General features: G+C 45.0%; 1 pseudogene; it reads left to right on the forward strand.

Annotated features, from left to right (window-relative positions):
- Positions 1–652: 652 nt before the first annotated feature.
- On the forward strand, positions 653–20,744 carry LOC123397642 (annotated as a pseudogene).
- The last annotated feature ends 863 nt before the right edge of the window (positions 20,745–21,607 follow it).

Here is a 21,607-nt window from a genome sequence, read left to right on the forward strand (position 1 = left end):
GTAGTGGAAGTAAATTCTCTATGTAGGTTTGATGAGATTGATATTCCTTTTGATAAACCTGCTAGCCTATGCTTTGATGAATTTGACAACTTTGTTGCCAAACAACATAGTTTCAATGATTATGTTAGCAAACATTTGGAACAAAGTACTCATATGCTTAGTCATTTAAGTGCTTGTGTAGACAGAAATGTCAATGATGTGAAGCTTCTGAGTAAACATGCCTCTATGATTACTACTCAGGTAGAACAAGTACTTAAAGCTCAGAATGACTTGCTCAATGAATTAAATGACAACTCTATCAAAGTCATTACTAGAGGAGGCAAAATGACTCAGGAACCTTTGTATTTTGAAGGCCATCCTAAGAGAGTTTATCAAGATTCTCAAGGAATTAATGCTGATACACCCAGTCATACTAAGGAGAAGAAGAAGGATGATAGAAACCTACGTGACAGTTCACCAAATACTGTCACACCTGAAGAATCAAATGATATTTCTGCATCTGATGCAGAAACACAATCTGGTGATGGACATGAACCTGGTGACAATATGGACAACGATGTTCATAATGATGCTCAACCTAGCAATGATAAGGATGTGGAGATTGAACCTATGGTTAATCCTGATAACCCACAACCGAATACATAAGATAGGAATGACTTTACTGCTAGGAAGCATGGTAAAGAAAGGGATCCATGGGTTCAGAGACCTATGCCCTTTCCTCCTAAGTCATCCAAGAAAAAGGATGATGAGGATTTTGAGCGCTTTATTGAAATGATAAGACCCGTCTGTCTGCTGATGCGGTTCGTTGATATTCTCAAAATGTCTCCATATGCCAAGTACATGAAAGATATCGTGACCAATAAACGGAAGATACCAGATCTTGAGATCTCCACCATGCTTGCCAATTACACTTTCAAAGGTGGAACTCCTAAGAAACTTGGTGATCCCAGAGTGCCCACTATACCTTGCTCCATTAAAGGAAACTACGTAAGAACTGCCTTATGTGACCTTGGAGCCGGTGTTAGTGTTATGCCGCTCTCTCTTTATCATAGACTTGAACTGGATAAGTTGACACCCACTGAAATCTCTCTGCAAATGGCCGACAAATCAACTGCTTTCCCCGTCGGTATTTGCGAGGACGTGCCTGTTGTGGTTGCTAACACCACTATCTTAACAGACTTTGTTATCTTGGATAGTCCTGAGGACGATGCCATGGCTGTCATCCTCGGAGGACCCTTTTTAAACACTGCAGGGGCTATTATAAATTGCAACAAAGGCAATGTCACTTTCCATGTCAACGGTAATGAGCATACAGTGCACTTACCGAAGAAACGATGTCAAGTACATTGCATCAATGCCATCGTAAAAACTTCATCGATTCTTATTGGGAGCTTTGAATGCCCTATTCCTCATGTCAAGAGTAAGTATGATTTGCTTGTCGGGGAGATTCATATCCCCATTGAGGTGACTTAGTGGCTATTCGAAAATTCTCCGTTCTCTCTTGCAATTCGAGAAAGTTTTGTCGTAAGGATTTGATCAACCCCATTGACGGATTTATTTCGATGACCATGAAATGGATGAATCAAAGAGTCACATACCTCTGTTTTAAGCTTTAACATTCTTTTGCTTAGAAGAAAAATGATAGGTTTAATTTAGTTTTTCCTATTTTCTGTTTTAACGTCCCGGAGAAAAATACCTCGAAAATAAAAGTTCTCCCATGGTCCTGAAAATCTAGTATGATTTTTTCTGGAATATTTGAAAAATACTAGGACTGAGAGCTGGCCTGGGGGCCACCCTAGTGGGCCACAAGCCTTGTCACCGCGGCCTACCCCCCTGGCCGCGGCAAGCAAGCTTGTGGGGCCCACAGGGGCCCCCTCCACTCATTCCATCTCCCATCCTCTTCTTCTTCCTCCAGAAAAAATTGTTTCGCAGCTCAAACCCGTTTTATTGCTCATTTGGTTGTGATTTTCGATCTCCTTGCTCAAAGGATCATTCTCCGAACTGTTTTGGGGAAATTGCTCCTTGGTAAGTGACTCCTCCATTGGTCCAATTAGTTTTTGCTCTAGTGCTTTATCCTTCGCGTAATCTTGCTACCTTGGTGACCCTATTCTTGAGCTTGAAATGTTGATTTTAGCTGGTCCCAAGTAGTTTTAGCGCGTGATACAGTCTCTAGGCACTAGTAGGAGTAGTTGCTACAAGGTGTGGTTGGTCTTTATTCACTTTTCTCTTGAACTTCAAAATTTCAGCTAAGAGAAATTATGTTCAGGAGGAAGTTTCATGGTGGTTCCTCAAGTAAGAAGGGTCCCCATCTTTCTATTCGGGAGCCCGATCCTTATCAACTAAGGGACGCACCGGTACAACCATGTGAATGGCCTTATGATGAGTTCATGATCGAAGCAGGCTTCAAGGATGAGTTTGATACACTTGTCCGCAATGCCGGGTTAGAAGAATTCCTCTCAGATAAATGTGAATAGTATGCTATGCTCACTGCCTCTTTCGTGCATAGATTTAAATTTTCAGTTGGCCATGACTCATCCATACTGTTTGATTTGTATGATAAATCTTATGCCATGGATTTGGAGGATTTCAATAGGATTTGCCAAATACCCGATGGGGGTAATCTTAAAGATCCTGCTAAATCTTCGGTTAGAGATTTTTTTCTCTAGTATATCTTTTGGAGAAACTAGAGACATCACGCAAGAAACCATAGGAAGCATTAATTTCCCTACCTTGCACTACTTTTCCCTCCTCATAGGTAGATGCATTAACGGTAAGGTTGAACATTGTCACCTATGCGCATCCGACCTTAGTATCCTTAAGAGCGCGATTACGGGTGACAAAAGCTTCAACATGGGAGCTATTATAGCAAGGAGGCTGAATAAGAACACTATTGAGGGAGATTTCTTTGGCGGCATCTATGCCACTCGCATAGCAAATTTTCTTGGAGTACCCATCCGCGCAGGAGATCCCCCGCTCCATACAGCTTTCCTTGACATCGTCGCTTTGACACGCTACCAGTTCCTTGAGAGGGATGATGAATCCCTCCTATACCGATTGATATTTAATAGGCAGCGTGTTTTCCATATTACCCATCCTGCTCCTGCTTTCTTTGACTTTCAGGTTAAACGGAGATACTACATAACCATAGGAAAGGCAGAGGAGTATGAGAGGGAGGTGAGGCTGCTCGTCTTCGTGAGGCAACTATTCATGCAGTGGCTGCAGCGCTCCCGTATAACCCCGATTATGATTTTGGGTTTCGCCAGGACCGTCCTTGGGAGTAGACCAAGCTAGGCCAAAATCCTAAGCTTGGGGGAGTACGTGTTCTCACCGACCTTACATTCATGCTTATGCTTTTACTTTGTTCGTCGGTGTTTACACTTTGCCACTGTATTATCCAAGCTAGTTTATTTTCGTTTTCTTGTTTTCTTGTTTTGTGTCCTTTTGAGAAAACCCAAAAAGATTTTCTTTTTTCTTTTTCTTGTTGGGAGCTTTCCCGTGTAAATAGTTTTCTTTTTCTTTGGGTCAAGGTAGAAGATATTGGTTACAATGTTTAGTGGCTTTTGCATGCATACCTGTTTAGCTTTCGAAGAGCCATATTACTTTGTCTTCTCCTTTGTGTTTGCCTGCAGATTTCAGCTTAGTCGAATGCACGAGCACTCTTATTATTGTTCACATCGTTCGATCGTGCAAGTGAAAGGCAATAATGATGATATATGATGAAGTGACTGAGACTGGAAAAGCTGGTATGAACTCTATCTGTTTTTGTTTTTGTAAATATGACTAGCTTGTCGTCCCAGATTCAGCTTTGTTGTGAGAGAACCATGTTTTCAATGACAACTTAGAGATCATAGTTTCTGATGCCATGCTTATTTAGCTAGGAGCTTATAATGGTTTGTCTTGAATGCCAACATAGATTTTGAGATGACTATGATGTAGTATGATAGGATGGTATTCTCCTTTGAATGATTCAAGTGGCTTGACTTGGCGCATGTTCATGCATGTAGTTGAAACAAAATCAACATAGCCTCTATAAGGTTTGTTTTCATGGTGATTTATATCCTGTTCATGCTTGCATTCCATGTTAGTCAAACTCATTGCATCTTGATGACTGTTGTCGCTCTCTAGTTGGTCGCTTCCCAGTCTTTTGCTAGCCTTCATTTGTACTAAGCGGAATACTGCTTGTGCATCCACTTCCATAAACCCAAAAGTTTTTCCATGAGAGTCCACCATACCTACTTATGTGCGGTATTTACCTGCCGTTCCAAGTAAATTTGCATGTGCCATTCTCTAAACCTTCAAGAAATAGTCCGCTTTGCATGCCCGAACCGCTCATGTGGTGATAGGGAGCTATTGGTATCTTCCATGTTTGGCGTGTTATCCTCGAGATGTGTTTATTCATTGTCATTCACAAGAAAGGGGTCGGTAATTGGAATGCCCAGTTCCACGCTTAAATCAAAAACATAACTGTAAAACAAGACTTCCCCCGGATTGATGTTAGTATGGACGGTACCCGAGGATTCGGCTAGCCGTGGAGTGTGATGGATTGGTGGTGGGAGAATTAAAACTTTACTTTTCTGTTTGGGAACCGCCTACAGCATGAATAGCGTGCAAGATATTGAGAACTCTTGGTCATTGCGTTGACAATGAAAGCATGCCACCCAATATTATTATCTCTGTTTTCAAAGCTTGAGCTCTGGCACCTCTGCAAGTCAATGCTTCCCTCTGCGAAGGGCCTGTCTATTTATTTTCCTGTTGAGTCATCCTCTTCTTATATAAGCACCAATTAGAGAGCACCTCTGTCATTTTTATGCTTTGCTTTTGATTGATATTGAGTATGACTATGACTGGATCTTCGTTGCTATGAATTACAATGTTTAGTCAGCCCTTGATCTTTGAAAGTGCTCTGCATTTATGTTTTGCGGTCTCACAAAGAGCTAGCGAAATACCACCTATTCATATTGCTTCATTCTTGTTTTGATTGAATTGTTGGTATCTGAAACTCATTATTATTTGCTCGCTAACTGATTATGCCATTGATATTAGTTTACCGTGAGACCTTTGTGTCACTTGGTTATGTGGTTAACTTGTGATCTTGCTGAAATTCTGGTTATGAGTTAGACATAGTTGCAACAACAAGTTCAAACAGAATTTGTCACAGTTTTTCTTTCTCTTTCAGTTTGTCAACTGAGTTGCTTGAGGACAAGCAAGGTTTTAAGCTTGGGGGATTTGATAAGTCTCCATCGTATCTACTTTTCCAATCTCTTTTGCCCTTGTTTTGGACTCTAATTTGCATGATTTGAATGGAACTAACCTGGAATGACGCTCTTTTCAGCAGAATTGCCATGGTGTTGTTTTTGTGCAGAAATGAAAGTTTTCAGAACGTCCTGAAAATTTATGGAGAATTTTTCTGGAAAATATGAAAAATACCTGTGCAAAGATCCACCGGAGGGGTTGGCCAGTGGGCCACAAGCCATGTTGCCGCGGCCACCCCCTGGCCACGGCAACCAAGCTTGTGGGGCCCACGTGGTTCTGCCGCCCCCAAGCTCAGCTCTATAAATTCACTTTCGCCCAGAAAAAATCAGAAGAGAAGCTTTTGCCGCGTTTGCGATACGGAGGCGGCGCCACATCCTTTTCTTCATCTGGAGGACAGATCTGGAGTCCGTTTTTGGCTCCAGAGAAGGGAAATCATCGCCATCGTCATCATCAACCTTCTTCCCTCTCCAATTCCATGAAGCTCTTCATCGTTCGTGAATAATCTAATCGTAGGCTCGTTGGGAGGTGATGAATAGGATGAGATCTATCATGTAATCGAGTTAGTTTTTACGGGGATTAATCCCTAGTATCCACTATGTTCTGAGATTGATGTTGCTACTACTTTTCCATGCTTAATGCTTGTCACTAGGGCCCAAGTGCCATGATTTCAGATCCAAAATTATTATGTTGTTACCAATATATGTGTGTTTTAGATCTAATCTTGCAAGTTGTAGTTACCTACTATGTGTTATGACCCGGCAACCCCGGAGTGACAATAACCGGAACCACTCCCGGTGATGACCATAGTTTGAGGAGTTCATGTGTTCACCAAGTGCTAATGCGTTGTTCCGGTTGTTTATTAAAAGGAGAACCTTAATATCCCGTAGTATCCTTTTGGACCCCGCTGCCACGGGAGGGATGGACAATAGATGCCATGCAAGTTCTTTTCCCTAAGCATGTATGACTACACACGGAATGCATGCCTACATCACATTGACGAACGGTAGCTAGCCACATATATCTCCGTGTTATAACTGTTGCATGATGAATGACATCCAAACGAATCACCGACCCATTGCCTACGAGTTTGTCCCACTGCTGCTGTTACTTGTTTTGCCCTGCTGCTGTTACTAATGTTGCTACTTGCTACTGCTGTTACTACTGTCGCTTGTTACTGCTGCTACTTGCTACTAGCTACTGCTGTCACTACTGCTGTTCCTTCCCACTGTTGTTACTTGTTACACTGCTGCTACCTGCTACAATATTGGTTCTCACGACGTTGACGGGGAAGAATATTTCCCGTCCACGGGCAACTTCTGGCGCCATTGATACGACAGTTAGGAATAGTCTGCCTTGTCAACAGACCGTTTCTGACACCGTTGTTATCATACTACTTTGCTTCTGATACTTTGCTTGCAGATACTAATCTTTCAGGTGTGGTTGAATCTGATACATTCAGCTGCTAATACTTGAGAGTATCCTCTCACCTCCTGCCTGGCGAACCAACAAATTTGGGTTGAATACTCTACCCTCGAAAACTGCCGCGAACCCACACGCTGGTGGGCCATTGCAAGACAATTTCTAATTGTTGAGCAACTAGGAGCAGTTATGGCTCTGTTGTCACGAAGGCATCAAGGCAGGAACACGTCAACAACATTCTTCTAGTGTCGTCGTCGGGGACTGCCATTAGCAATTGCCTGTTATGCCTGAGCGTTATGTTATGGAGGGAGAGATAGCTGAGGACTTTCTTGCATGTAAGGGTAACTATGATGTTGAGAAACTACTGCGCAAGTGGAAAGAAAAATCTCTTAATGCTAGGATGAAATACGACATGAACATTGATACTTCGCCTATCTTTGTGACTGATAAGGATTATGAATTATCTGTTGACCCTGAGATAATCACTCTGGTCGAATCTGATCCTTTTCACAGTTATGAGTCTGAAACGGTTGTAGCCCATCTTACCAAACTGCACGATATAGCCACCCTATTCACTAGTTAGGAAAAGATCCGCCACTACTACATCTTCAAGTTGTTTCCTTTCTCGCTAAAGGATGATGCTAAGACCTGGTTCACTTCTCTTGCTCCTGGTTGTGTGCGTAGCCCCCAGGATATGGTCTACTACTTCTCTGAAAAATATTTCCCTGCCCATAAGAAACAAGCTGCCTGGCAGGAAATATACAACTTTGTGCAAGTTGAACAAGAGAGTCTCCCACAAGCTTGGGGAGGCTTGTCCAGCTACTGAATGCTTTGCCTGGTCACCCTCTTGAGAAGAATGAAATAGTTGATATCTTATATAATGGACTTCCCGATGCTTCTAGAGACCACCTAGATAGTTGTGCTAGTTGTGTTTTTAGGGAACGAACCGTAGAACAAGCTGAGATCTTACTGAATAACATCTTGTGCAATGAGAATGCTTGGACTATTCCCGAACAACCTCCTAAGCCAACTCCGAAGAAAAGAGGTATTCTATTCCTCAGTCCTGAAGATATGCAAGAAGATAAGAAATCTATGCGAGAGAAAAGCATTAAATCTGAAGATGTCAAAAATCTACCACCTATCGAAGAGATCCATGGCCTTGATAACCCGATACAAGTAGTAGAAGTAAATTCTCTGCGTAGGTTTGATGAGAGTGATATTCCTTTTGATAAACCTGCTGGCTTATGCCTGGATGAATTTGATAACTTTGTTGCCAAACAACAGAGTTTCAACGATTATGTTAGCAGACAATTTGAACAGAATGCTCGTATGCTTAGTCATTTAAGTGCTTGTGTGGACACTACAAGAAATATGCTCGTACATGACGTTTTTTAAGATGTCGTTGATGAATTTGTCATAAATATATGACGATTTCATCTAAGATCGTCGTAAACCGTTTGAGGGGATCAAATCTACATATAAATTATGACGATGTGAGTCAAAAACATCGTAACCGCATAAGATGAGATCGCCATAACTTTTGCGACAATTGTAAAAATGTTGTAACATGTTCTAACTCTTCCGACGGATCGATGACATGGCGCCCATCCATCCATCCATCTATCTCACCATCTCACATCCATCCATCCATGTATCTAATTTTTTTGAAAAAAAGATAACCTCAGTACCCCACCCACAGCCCAAACCCTAGTTCAGAACCCACCTTCCTCCACATCTCCTCGCCGCCGCCACCTCCTCCTCGTCCCAGCCTCCCTCCCGATCTAGTCCTTCCTCGTCCCCATCTCCTCGCAGCGCCGCCGCCTCCAACGTGTCCACCAAGGTGCAGTGGGCCAGGAGCACCACCTTCGTGGCGGCACCCGCCGTGCAGATTTTCTCCATCAAATCGTTCTGGTCTGCGTGGTCCAACATCTCTTCTCCCGAAAAGAAAAAAAGGGAACAAAGTGCAAAGGGAGCAGCCTTTCTCCACCGAATCGCCAGCCCCGTGCGTGCGAGCTCGTCTTGGCATGCCGGCAATCCGCGGCCGGCAGCAGCTTCACCACGCTCTCTGGGCCCCGCTCCCCTGACCCGCTGCGGAGGAGATGCAGCAGTGGCGGACGACCAACGGGTGCATGCCCGCGATCTCCCGACGCTCTTGTGTGGATGGATTTAGCGGCACGGGTCCCTCTCCTCCCCGGGACGTTGCTCCTGAGGGGAGGGACGGACATCCGGGGATGCCGCACGCGCTAGATTACGTTTGCTTGGATTGGGTGTTGACTACGGGGGAGAAAGGAGATCTGGCCATGGTTTAGGTCGGAGTAAGTTGGCGTTGCCAGGATTTAGCTTCGGCGTCTCCTTCGTTGCCGCCTCGGGGGATCGAACCGGCCTAAATTCGAGTTTCGTTTTGCTTCGACTTTGACAAGGCGTACAATACATTGGGGAGTGGTGGTAGTTTTGGAATTGGGAATACAAACTTTAGAGCCCATTTTGCTTCCTCGTGTTCAAGCATAGTGGTACTACTACTTGAATGTGTGTGCAGCCTACTATGGTACTACTACTTGCTTGAATATGGAGCCGGTGACGGACGCCAACTTCGACTGCTCCGGTACCGGGTTCTCGCTGTAGGCCATGGACTCCTCCCATGTCGCGCTCGTCGCCCTCCTCCTCCGCTCCGAGGGCTTCGAGCACTACCGCTGCGACCGCAACCTCTCCATGGGCATGAACCTCGACAACATGGCCAAGATGCTCCGCTGCGCCGGCAGCGACGACATCATCACCCGACACCGTCACCTACATGTTCGAGTCATCCAGTAAGCGAACCCACCGCTCGATCTATTTTCTCCCCTTTGCTCCTCGTGGTTACTTCGGTGACCCCGATCTGGATGGATGCACTACTGGAATTAGAGATTTTGCCGTCTGCCTAGTCTTTGTCGTCTGCTAGCTGACGGCAAAGACACTCTATGCCATCAGATTCAGCAAAACTGACGGCAAAGAACTGGCTGATGGGAAAGAAGGTCTTTGCCAGCAGTCAACTCTTTGCCGTCTGTCGCAGACGACAAAGAAGGGGCCGACAGACGGCAAAGAAGCTCATCTGGCCGGGGGAACCTTAGGTCAAACTACTCCCTTCTTTGCCGTCTGCTGGCTGACGGCAAAGATGCCAGAGGCAGATGACAAAGAGTATAGACCCCTTTGCCGTGTGCCAGCAGACGGCAAAGCTCTTGAATCTAGTAACGGCTGTCCCGCCCCCACCGCGGCCCTCTCTCTCTCTCAAACGGCCCCTCCCTCTCTCTCTCCTCCCCCGACGCCCAACGCCGCCACCACTGTCGCCCGGCCACCCCCGGCGCCGCCCCGGTGCCCCTGGTGGCGCCCCGAAGCCCCATAACCCCCCTGGCGCCCCCTGGTGCCCCTGGTTTGCCCCCGCTGCCCCACCCCCGGCGCCCCTGGTGCCGCCCCCGCAGCCCCACCACCGGCGCCGCCCCCAAAGCCCCACTGCCGGTAAGCCCATCCACCCCCGCCCCTTTGATTTTTTATTTTTTGGTATTTAGTTTTTTGGAATTAGATTATAACTACCAGTATGATTTTTTATTGTTGTTGCAGTAGTTGTTCTTGTTATTGTAGTTGTTGTTGTTATTGTAGTTGTTGTGGCATATATAGTTTAGTTGGTAGGTTAGTTAATTAGTAGTTTTAGTGGTAGTTTAGTTAGTTGGTAGATTTAGTTAGTTAATTAGTAGATTTAGTAGGTAGTTTAGTGGTAGATTTTGTTTTGTTATTTAGTGGTAGCTAGATTATTTTTTAGTTACTTAGTGGTAGATTCTGTTTTTGTTATTTTTTTGCTGTTTAGTGCTATCTAGGTTTAGCGATAGGTTTAGTTAGCTTCATTAGTTAGGTTAGTTAGTTAGTTAGCTTAATAGAAAGAATAGGAAGAAGAAGAAGAGGAGGAGGAGAAGAGGATAAGAGGAGGAGGAGGAGAAGAAGAAGAAGAAGAAGAAGAGGAGGAGGAGGAGGAGAAGAGGAGAAGAGGAGGAGGAGGAGAAGAAGAAGAAGAAGAAGAAGAGGAGGAGGAGGAGAAGAGGAGAAGAGGAGGAGGAGGAGAAGAAGAAGAAGAAGAAGAAGAGGAGGAGGAGGAGAAGACAAAAATAAGAAGGAGAAGAATAAAAGAAGAACAAAAGAAGAATAGATGAAGAAGAGAAGAAGAGAAGAAGAATACCTTCTCCTCCTTCTCCTTGCTTTAATTTCCGCAACAATGACATAATTAGCCCATTTAGCTCCAAAATGCCATAATAACCTCAAAATGGCATAAGAACGTTGGTTAGCTCACGAATATTATATACTTAGCTTGTTTTCCTCTAAAATGACATAATTGGAATATTTGTGTTGATTGAGTGGATTTACATGTGATTGTTGTCTCGTCGCTGTGAGGTCTGCTGTGCGAAGACATGCCAGTGTGTTGTACGAGCTCCGCCCCTGCATTCGTGGGTCAGTACAAATTTCATCTCCTCCCCGCCCCTTCATTTACTGTGGCTCGGTTTCCGGATGAAACTTTCTAGATTTAGGTAATTCAATTAATTTATCAGTATGCGTGACCAGTATGCGTCTCCCGTTCGAAAGGGCGACATCTATAAATATGCATGTCTTTGCATATTTAACCGCCATCCTTTCGAGTTGTCCAACATTATCCATGGACAGCCCGAGTATGTGTAGATTGGGTTCGTTTTCCCGTATGCTGTGCTCTGGATCCGATGCGGAATTTCGTCAGTGCCTCCCTGTTGTTCTCCGGATGCATATCCTCTCTGTTTATTGCGGAGACGTGTATCAGGAGAACAGCGGGGAGGTGCTGCCGAAATTTTGCGTTGGATCCGGAGCAGAGCATGGGAAAACGAACCCAATCTACACATACTCGGGTAGGATTAGGACCTATCTTTACCTATTAGCGTGTAGGTTGCCTCGACGTAATAAAAATGGCGAACCTGATTAACCGATGAATATAAATGCTAAACTATATATAAATATATTTCTTCTGTCTTTAGTAGCTACGCAAGATGAGTGATCGTGCGTGGATGTATACCGGTCACCCTAGTCAGAAAGAGATGACAAAAAGATGGTTTTTAAAAACAAAGGAATTTGTGAAAGCCGCGTTCGCAAATGGCCAGGAAAGAAACTATTGCCCCTGTCCTGGATGCGACAACTATAAAAAGACGACAGAGGCTGTAATGATTAAACACCTGCAGAGGAGGGGTTTTAAACCTAATTATACGGTGTGGACATTTCATGGTGAGTCTATACAACGCACAAGAGATGAGGTGGTCCGTCGTCGCACGGACGAGCATGGTACTGGGATCGAAGTCATGGTGCAAGACTTTGATGATGCTCGGGATTCAGAAGATGAGATGGAGGAATCTGCAAAGGCCTTTTATGAAATGTTGGAGTCTTCAAAACATCCTATCCATGAGCACACTGAGCTCTGTCAGCTGGATGCAATTGCACAAGTAATGGCTCTGAAGGCTCAGTTCAACTTGGGAAGAGAATCCTACCCAAAGGCCATGTCATGCCTGGAAACCTGTACCAGTCGGACAAAACACTTCGTGTACTTAAGATGCCCTATGAGAAGATAGATGCATGTGAGAAAGGATGTGTCTTATTTAGGAAGGAGCATGCACACTTGGGCTATTGTCCCAATTGCGAGTCTTGCAGGTATCTTGTGGTAGACAACGGTATGGGTGAGAAGAGGCAGACCAAAATCGCAATTAGTGTTCTTCGCTATATGCCAATTGTACCAAGACTTCAATGTCTTCTCATGGTCGAAGAGACAGCCAAACAGATCACATAGCACAAATTGGGCAAAAGAACCGAACTAGATGCGGATGGGAATAAGATGATGGTACACACATCGGATGGGGAAGCGTGGAAACATTTCGATGGATTGCATCAGGATAAAGCGGCAGATCCATGGAATCCTCGAGTCTGCGCCGCCACGGATGGTTTTAATCCCTTCGGCATGACGTCAACCCAATACAGTTGTTGGCTTGTATTTGTCATTCCACTCAATCTCCCCCCCCCCCGGGCAGATTATGCATAGAAAGAACATATTTCTGACGTTGATAATTCCAGGGCCCAATTATCCGGGGAAGAATATGAATGTGTACCTGCAACCGCTTAAGGATGAATTGGAAGAAGCTTGGGAAAATGGGGTCAAGACATACGATGCCGCTAGAAAAGAAAACTTCAAAATGCATGTGTGGTACATGTACTCTATGCATGACTTGCCTGCGTATGCGCTATTCTCTAGATGGTGTGTGCATGGAAGGTTCCCGTGCCCCCAATGCAAGGCAGCTGTTCAGTTTCATTGGTTGCAGGAGGGTCGGAAGTATGCTTGCTTTGACTTGCATAGACAGTTCCTGGATCCTGACCATCAGTTCAGAAAAGACAAGAAGAACTTTACCAAAGGTAAAGTTGTCAAAAACTTGGCACCACCTGCGTTCATAGGCCAACAGATCCTGGATCAGTTAAACGCCCTCGAGCCTGTTCCAGAGCGTCCAGGGTATTTCAAGGGGTATAATTCAAAACATGCCTAGACTCACAAGCCATGCTTCTGGGATCTGCCTTACTTCAAAGACCTCCTTCTTCCACACAATATCGACATGATGCACACTGAAAAGAATATCGGAGAGGCTATTTTTGGTACATTGTTCGACATAGATGGGAAGACAAAGGATAATATTAAGGCTAGAGTCGATCAAGAGACACTATGTCATAGACCGTTACAAAACATGCGAGAAGGCAAAGGAAAGCAGAAGTGGTCGAAGCCAAAGGCCTGGTTCAATCTTGGAAGGCCAGCTATGAGGGAAATTATCTTGTGGGTAAAAATGCACTTGATGTTCCCCGATGGGTATGCAGCGAATCTAAAGAGGGGGAGCGAGTCTTGAAAAATTAAAAAACTTTGGTCACAAGAGTCATGATTGGCACATATGGCTAGAGCGGGTAATGCCGGTGATGTTACGTGGCTTTATTCATGAGGATGAATGGCTAGTACTGGCGGAGCTGAGCTATTTCTTCCGTGTTCTTTGTGCGAAAGAATTGTCCCCTGGCGTGGTAGAAGACATGGAGGAGTTTGCACCGGAGTTTTTGTGCAAGTTAGAGAAGACCTTTCCACTGGGCTTCTTTAATCCAACGCAGCATTTGATTTTACATCTACCGACCGAGGCAAGATTGGGTGGGCCCGTGCAAGATCGTTGGTGCTATGCAACTGAGAGGATGCAGAAGACCCTTCGAGCTAAATGTAAAAATAAGCGTAGAATTGAAGCATCGATGGCTGAGGCATTCATTACTGAGGAGGTGGAAAACTTTGTGACAGCACACTACGAAGCCAAAAATCATCATTTGCATAATCCGAAGCCTCGGCACAATGATGGAGACCCTAAAAAAGGTGGGTCCAACCTCAGCCTATTCAAAGGGAAGCTCGCACCAGCCGGTGCTTCGAAACCAATAATGTTGGATATCAAAGAATGGCGGAACATTTTGTTGTATATCTTCAACAACCTAATAGAAGTGCGGCCGTACATCGAGTGAGTTCTCGGCACATTTTCCCATAACTTCTAATTCATTTGAACTACTCTTATTCCCGGATATTTCAAACAGCCGTTACGTCGTCAAATTCTCGGATGGAGCGGTGATCAAAAATGATTCTGTCGAAGAGTATGAGCTTCTGTCAAAGACAGGAGGCGGCTATCCCGGTTTCATCTCTTGGTTCAAACAAACTGTAATTATCAATAATGGACCATTTCATTCTTGGTCTAACTTTCGGCTAATGCAACAACCGTTTCATATTAAACTTGTAGGCTAATTCAGAGTCTATGGACGCCGAATTGAGACAAGTCGCTAATGGTTTTGACTATAAGGTCCGTTCATTTGAGAAATACAACATTAACGGGTATCTCTTTCGTACCTTTGGCAAAGAGCTATCTATGCCCGACCGGAAATCTACAAATTGTGGTGTCTCTGCTATCGGCGAAGGTGTTATCGAGTATTATGGAAGAGTTGAAGCAATTTATGAACTCCAATTCTATGGTGAAAGCCCACCGAATGTCGTAGTCTTCAAATGTTATTGGTTCCAGCCGAAAAAGACTAGAAGGACTCACGAAATATAGGACTAGTCGAAATCAATCCAAACACCCATTTAGATGTTCCCGATGTCTATATTACGGCTCAACAGGCGACCCAAGTTTTCTATATACCGTGGGCATGCTAAACGGATAAGAATCTGGAAGGTTGGTATGTTGTTTATGAAGTGCCGCCACATGTCAGACCACCTCTCCCAAATGAACAGGATTATGAACCTCACATTAACCCAGACACATATGATGGAGAATTCTTCCAAGAAGCACGTCTTTCCAAGAAACGTTTCAAGAACCGCCGTGCTTCATCCAAGAACATGGAAGTAGACAGCGACAATGAACCCGACTCCAGCCCTGAGCCGGAACCAGAAGCCCTGGAACTCGTAGAGGTTACTGATGCGGATGACCTGTCAATGCTTCAACGATTAAAGGAAGGCCTTTCACAACTTCACGCCGTTGAACCCGATGAGAACGTCATTCATGAAGACATGCGTGATAGTGATGATGATGATGCATTTATTGATGGTGATTATTAGTTTGTAAGATTCACAACTTAAATTATATATATTTTAATCTTTATTATTCATGTGAGTCATTCAATTTTTTTATGTTGTACTAATTTCTTTTAATCTTTATCATGGCAGGTGTTGAAAGATGGTGGGTGCGGGTCCAGAGCGCTCAACGGGTTCTTCCCAGGCGCCCCGCACGAGGGGTGCTACTTCCCTTCCACCCCTATCTCTCCGTAGAGCCTTGGCAGACAGTCTTCCGACACCATCCGGGGGTTCTTCTTCGGCGGCGGCATTGCCCACTGGGAGAGGTGTTGGTCGGGTAGGGAGGAAGGGGAAGGGTACAGGGAGAGGTGGTGGCCGCGGAAGATCCAGGAGTACTGTTGAGCCGTCCTCGCCACCACCACTAGCTCATTCACCCGAGCATAGGACTAGTATGGTCGACCCGTTTGCGGAGGAGGCTACGGGGACTCGGTCCAGGAGCCTGGTGTTCACGGGCATTCATCCCATGAGACTCCGGTCCACGAGCAGCCTCGGGTCGAGGTGCATTCGGCCCTGGAGCAGCTGGAGGAAACTTCGGTTTCGGAGGCTTCACCCGACGTGGAGAGGCCTGGATGGGAGCCTTGGCCGGATTGTACCGAGTTGCCGGATTGGACCGAGGGTCCGGGTGGCTCAGGGGGCGGGGATGGCGGCGATGAGCTTACGGATAGTAAGGGCGATGTGCAGGTGGACGGGGCCACCGTGTACAAGCGTGGTAGTACACGTCTCCCGGTCGCCCCGGCTACCCGCGAGCAGAGGCCGGTGATTAAACCTGAAGGAGATAGGTAAGTACATTTACCCTTTTTTAGCTTTTGCCTTCAAGTTTGTTCAAATATCTAATGCGCTGACCTTATCATACTGCAGGGGATGGGTACACCCTCTTGGAGTCCGCAGGCCGAACTTCGTCCTTGGTGTGCTTTGACGGACAAATTTCCCGGGGTTTGTCACGTTGCCTGGTGAGGGTCAGGTTCCTACACTAGGATTTACCTAGGAGCACTACCAGGCTGCACAGGCCCCGCTGGAGGAGATTATAGATGGTGTCTTGTGCCACACGAGGGCCGAGATGGTGATCAAGAGCTTTTGGGTAAATTATCCTTTTACAGAATCTAAAATTAACAATATACCTAATTATTGTACTAATCGGTGTTTTCACGTTTGATTGCAGACCTTCTATTGGTGTGAGGATGGATATGAGGAGGAGGCGGCCAGGGTTCTCGAGGTCGAGTGTAGGCGGCTACTACAGAACTTGCGCCACGAGGCTCGGCCGAAGGCTATTCGAGATAACTACGCCACGCGTGGTATTAAGAAGGAGAAGAAGGATTGCTCGTGGAAAGTTTCTGAAGAAGGAGCAATACATGAAGGTAATTACCTATTATTAAGTCCTTCTACGTAGTTTTCTTGATTTCATTCATAGGCGTAGCGCTGAAAATTCTTTCTAATAACTTACAGGTGCCCCCGAGATGGTGTGCGGATAAGATGGAATGTTGGGAGGCGTTGGTTGATGAGTGGTGCACAGGCAGCTGGCGAGCCGTCCACGAGAATGCGAAGGATCAGCGTAGCCAAATGGTTGGTGTGCCACACCATCAAGGCAGCGCCAACTTACTTCAGTTTGGACGAAACTCGGTATGTGATTTGCTTCATGATTCATGCAATTCATTCTTGATGCTAATATTTTGTTCCTCTCTTTTAGGCGCATCACAATAAGACTGAGATGCCACACTTGTACGACCTTTATGGCATGGCCCATACTGTCTCGTACAAGAAGGCGAAGGCATTCTCTGAGTCTGACCTGGATGATCCCTGTAACTTCACCAAGATATCATCCCACCAGAAGCTCGTGGCATACAGGGACGCGGGGAAGGCTACGAAAGGGGATGACTTTAAGCCTAGCCAGGAACCTTTGGATCCAGAGCTGGTGATGATATCTGGTGGCGGGAGGCCCCATGCCTCAATAGCCATTGGACATGGGATAATACGTTGTCCACTCACTCTTCCGGAGATCAAGGCGCGCCAGTCGAGCAGATGTCCTAAGATAACGCCTCGTCCACAGCCAGTCGAACTTGCCATCGAGGTTAGTTGTACGGACTAAGAACACTTTCATCCATTTCATTATGTGTGTCACCATAGATAATTACTGTGGTAACGAGGAATGGTTTTTCAGGCTGCTCTTCAGAAAGAGAGATCGGCAAACCAGGCTGCTCTTGAGAAAGAGAGATTGGCAAGCCAGGCTGCTCTTCAGGCTGGTCTTGATGAGAGGGACCAGACCACGGCACGATTGCTTGAGGAGGAGAGGGCCCGGAATGAGGCGGGTCAACAGGCCCTGTACAAGCTTTTTGTGGTATGTTTTTTTTCACATTAGCCAAATCATGTGTGTAATGTCTATTTCAATACTAACTAATACGACCCACTCTTTAGGGTCTGTGCGAGAAGAGCGGTCAAGTCCCTCCGCCGATGCCCGTCTTCTCTTCGATTGGCACGGTGAGTTTCATTATAAACTAGTATTAATAATTGAGCGTCATCATGCTAACTGAGACATTGCAAAATATCTTTTCTGCAGAATAACTCCCGAGCGGCATCGCACGACCCTTCTCCAGGGCAACCGTCTCCAAACGAAGCCGGCGCGAGCAACCTTGGTGTTTCTCCTCCTTGATGACCACTACGGTAAGTTTCTCCTCCAAATTAGCTTGTTTTCCTCTAAAATGAGATAATTAGCCCATTTAGCTCCAAGAAGACATAATTAGGTAATTTAGCTCCAACAAGAGGAGAAGAAATAGGAAAAATGAAAATAAAGAAGAAGTAGAAGAAGAGAAGAAGGAGAAGGAGGAGAAGGAGGAGGAGGAGGAGGAGGAGGAGGAGGAGGAGAAGGAGGAGAAGGCCAAGGACCTTCTAGTCCTTCTCCTCCTCCTCCTTCTCCTCCTTCTCCTCCTTGATTTCTTCTTCTTCTCCTCCTCCTCCTCTTTCTTCTCCTCTTCCATATTATCCTTACTTTAATTTCCCCAACAATGACATAATTAGTCCATTTAGCTCCAAAATACCAGAATAAGCTCAAAATGGCATAAGAACCTTGGTTAGCTCATTAATATTATATACTTAGCTTGCTTTCCTCTAAAATGGGATAATTAGCCCATTTAGCTCAAAAAAGACATAATTAGGTAATTTAGCTCCAACAAGAGGAGAAGAGGAGAAGAAATAGGCAAAATGAAAAGAAAGAAGAAGAAGAAGAAGAAGAGAAGAAGGAGAAGGAGGAGGAGGAGGAGGAGGAGGAGAAGGCCAAGGACCTTCTATCCTTCTCCTCCTCCTCCTCCTCCTTCTTGATTTCTTATTCTTCTCCTCCTCCTCCTCTTTCTTCTCCTCTTTCATATTATCCTTGCTTTAATTAACCCAACAATGACATAATTAGCCCATTTAGCTCCAAAATACCATAATAAGCTCAAAATGGCACAAGAACCTTGGTTAGCTGATGAATATTATATACTTAGCTTGTTTTCCTCTAAAATGACATAATTGGAACATTTAGCTCAAAAAGGACATAATTAGGTAATTTAGCTCCAACAAGAGTAGAAGAGGAGAAGAAATAGGCAAAATGAAAATATAGAAGAAGAAGAAGAGAAGAAGAAGAAGAAGAGAAGAAGGAGAAGGAGGAGGAGGAGGAGGAGGAGGAGGAGAAGGCCAAGGACCTTCTAGTCCTTCTCCTCCTCCTCCTTCTCCTCCTCCTCCTCCTTCTTCTTGATTTCTTCTTCTTCTCCTCCTCCTCCTCTTTCTGCTCCTCTTTCATATTATCCTTGCTTTACTTAACCCAACAATGACATAATTAGCCCATTTAGCTCCAAAATACCATAATAAGCTCAAAATGGCATAAGAACCTTGGTTAGCTCATGAATATTATATACTTAGCTTGTTGTCCTCTAAAATGACATAATTAGCCCATTTAGCTCAAAAAGAAGGAGAAGGAAGAAGAAGAAGAAGAAGAGAAGAAGAAGAGAAGGAGAAGGAGAAAAAGAAGAAGGAGGAGGAGAAGAAGAGAAGAATAAGGAGAAGGAGGATAAGAAGGAGAAGGAGCCCTCCTTCTTCTCCTTCTTCTTCTCTCCTTCTTCTCCTCCTTCTTGTCCTTCTTCTTCTCTTCTTTTTTCTTCTTCTCCTCCTCCTTCTCCTTCTCCTTCCCCTTCCCCTCCTCCTCCTCCTCCTCCTCCTTCTTGTTTTTCTTCTCCTTGTTCTCTTCTTGCTTCTTCTCTTTCTTCTTCAATTTAGCTTATTTGTCATATATATGTTGTTGTTCTTCTTCTTCTGACTTTATTATTCCCATTTTGCAGATTGGATGTACTACATGCATGGAAGCTGGCGTTGGAGTGCTTTAGTTTCCGTTTTTATTTGAGTTGATGAACAATGTGGAACTATATGTATATGTATATATGGATGAACAATATATGTGCACCTATATGTATGTATATATGGATGAAACTTTGTATGTGTTGGTTCTTTTGATATATGGGATGTACGTTGATGAACAAATGGCATTAATGAGCTTTATATGTATATCATATATGTGTTGTGACCTATTTATGATATATGTGCTATGAATTATATGTATATATGCTGTGAAATAGAAAAAATAAAAAAAATGTGACAATATAGGCTCTTTGCCGTCTGCCAGCTGATGGCAAAGGCCTTTGCCGTCCGCTGACCGACGGTAAAGGTGCCACGTGGCGCCCAGCTGTGCAACCTGGGCAGTAGCAGCTGGCCATATAGTCTCTTTGCCGTCAGCCTCCAGGGGGCAGACGACAAAGAAGAGGGAACAGAGGAGGAGGCAGATGACAAAGAATGGAGCGAGGGGGGAGGGGAGGACCTGGCAGACGGCAAAGATGGACGTGGAGGCAGACGGCAAAGATGGAGGGGGAGGGGAGGGGAGGAGAATGCAGACGGCAAAGATTGACGGGGAGGCAGACGGCAAAGATTGACGGGGAGGCAGACGACAAAGGCTCCGTTAACCCCTAACGTAGGCAACGCGTGTCGGCTGCCATCTCAAGAGCTTTGCCGACAGGTCCTGAGGAAAGCTGACGGCAAAGAGCTTTCCCGTCCGCCTTGCACGGGGAGACGGCAAAGAAGGTCCTATGCCGTCGTAGGCTGACGCAGAAATTTTGCCGGTCGTGACAATCTTTGCCGTCTGTGGTATTGTCTTTGCCGTTAGGGATATTGTCTTTGCCGTCTGTGATGGCAGACGGCAAAGAAGGTGATTCCTGTAGTGATGGATGGATGGACAGATCAGGATAAGATTGCCGACTTCGAGATGAAGCTCATGGACATCGACAGCGAGCACCTCGGCATCCCCGACTCGGAGTACCATGCCATCAAGTACTACCACATTGTGAACCCTCCTGATCAGCAGAGGAAATTGCTGCATTTCAAAATTGCATCAGTGTAGTTCTTCTTGGACAGAACATACAGAACTAAATAATGCTGATAGATACAGTATGTATAATTTGCGTTGTATAATAGACACTTCTACTCTTCTCATAGATATCCATTCCACGCTGATGCACACTATTGAGTCAATGTTTCATACTCAAAGTTCACAGTGGTTTCCTGCTTATGATTATGTCATTAAGGCCTTACATACTGAGAGTTTAACGTTCTCACAGTAATCCTTCTTTATAGAGAAAGCCAATGGTATCTACTGAACTGAAGATTGGAAAAGTGATATGTGAATGCACTTTGAACTAGCTAGCTAACTAGCATAGTCAGTGGTAATTAAGGGTTTTTGTGCAACTGCTTAGACAGATGTTCTGTGCATTCCAGCTATCTTTGAGATGTGATGTGATGTTACTGTTATTTATGTTAGGATATTCACGTAGTTTCTGTTACTCTGAACTTTGTTTCGACAGAGACACCTCTTAATATTGCTTAATTGTTTACTAAGATTTCACACTTCCTTCAATAATTCTCCCAATGTACACTGACCTTCCTTCTCTACCTTTTTCAGATATGTCAGCATGTCTTTCCTGCGTGCAACTCGAACCATTTCTGACAGCATGTCTCCCCTCCTATTCCACGAGTGTGTTTGTTTGACTCATGTGTTTCTCTGTTTGTCTGATGATCACTTCCTCACAACTGATGTGACTTATGATCAGATTTCGTTGTCCTCAGCCAACCAGGACCTTCATCCGGTGCTTGTGGCCAAGAGGCGTATCCTTGCTCTAAACAAGAAAGATCTTGTGAATCCCAATATAATGAATGTAAGCACCTCTGTAGTTTTGTCGGCCTCCTCACGCTGGAAGCACCATCTCT

The sequence above is a fragment of the Hordeum vulgare genome, chromosome 1H (assembly GCF_904849725.1).
Source record: "Hordeum vulgare subsp. vulgare chromosome 1H, MorexV3_pseudomolecules_assembly, whole genome shotgun sequence".
Classification (NCBI taxonomy): Eukaryota; Viridiplantae; Streptophyta; class Magnoliopsida; order Poales; family Poaceae; genus Hordeum; species Hordeum vulgare.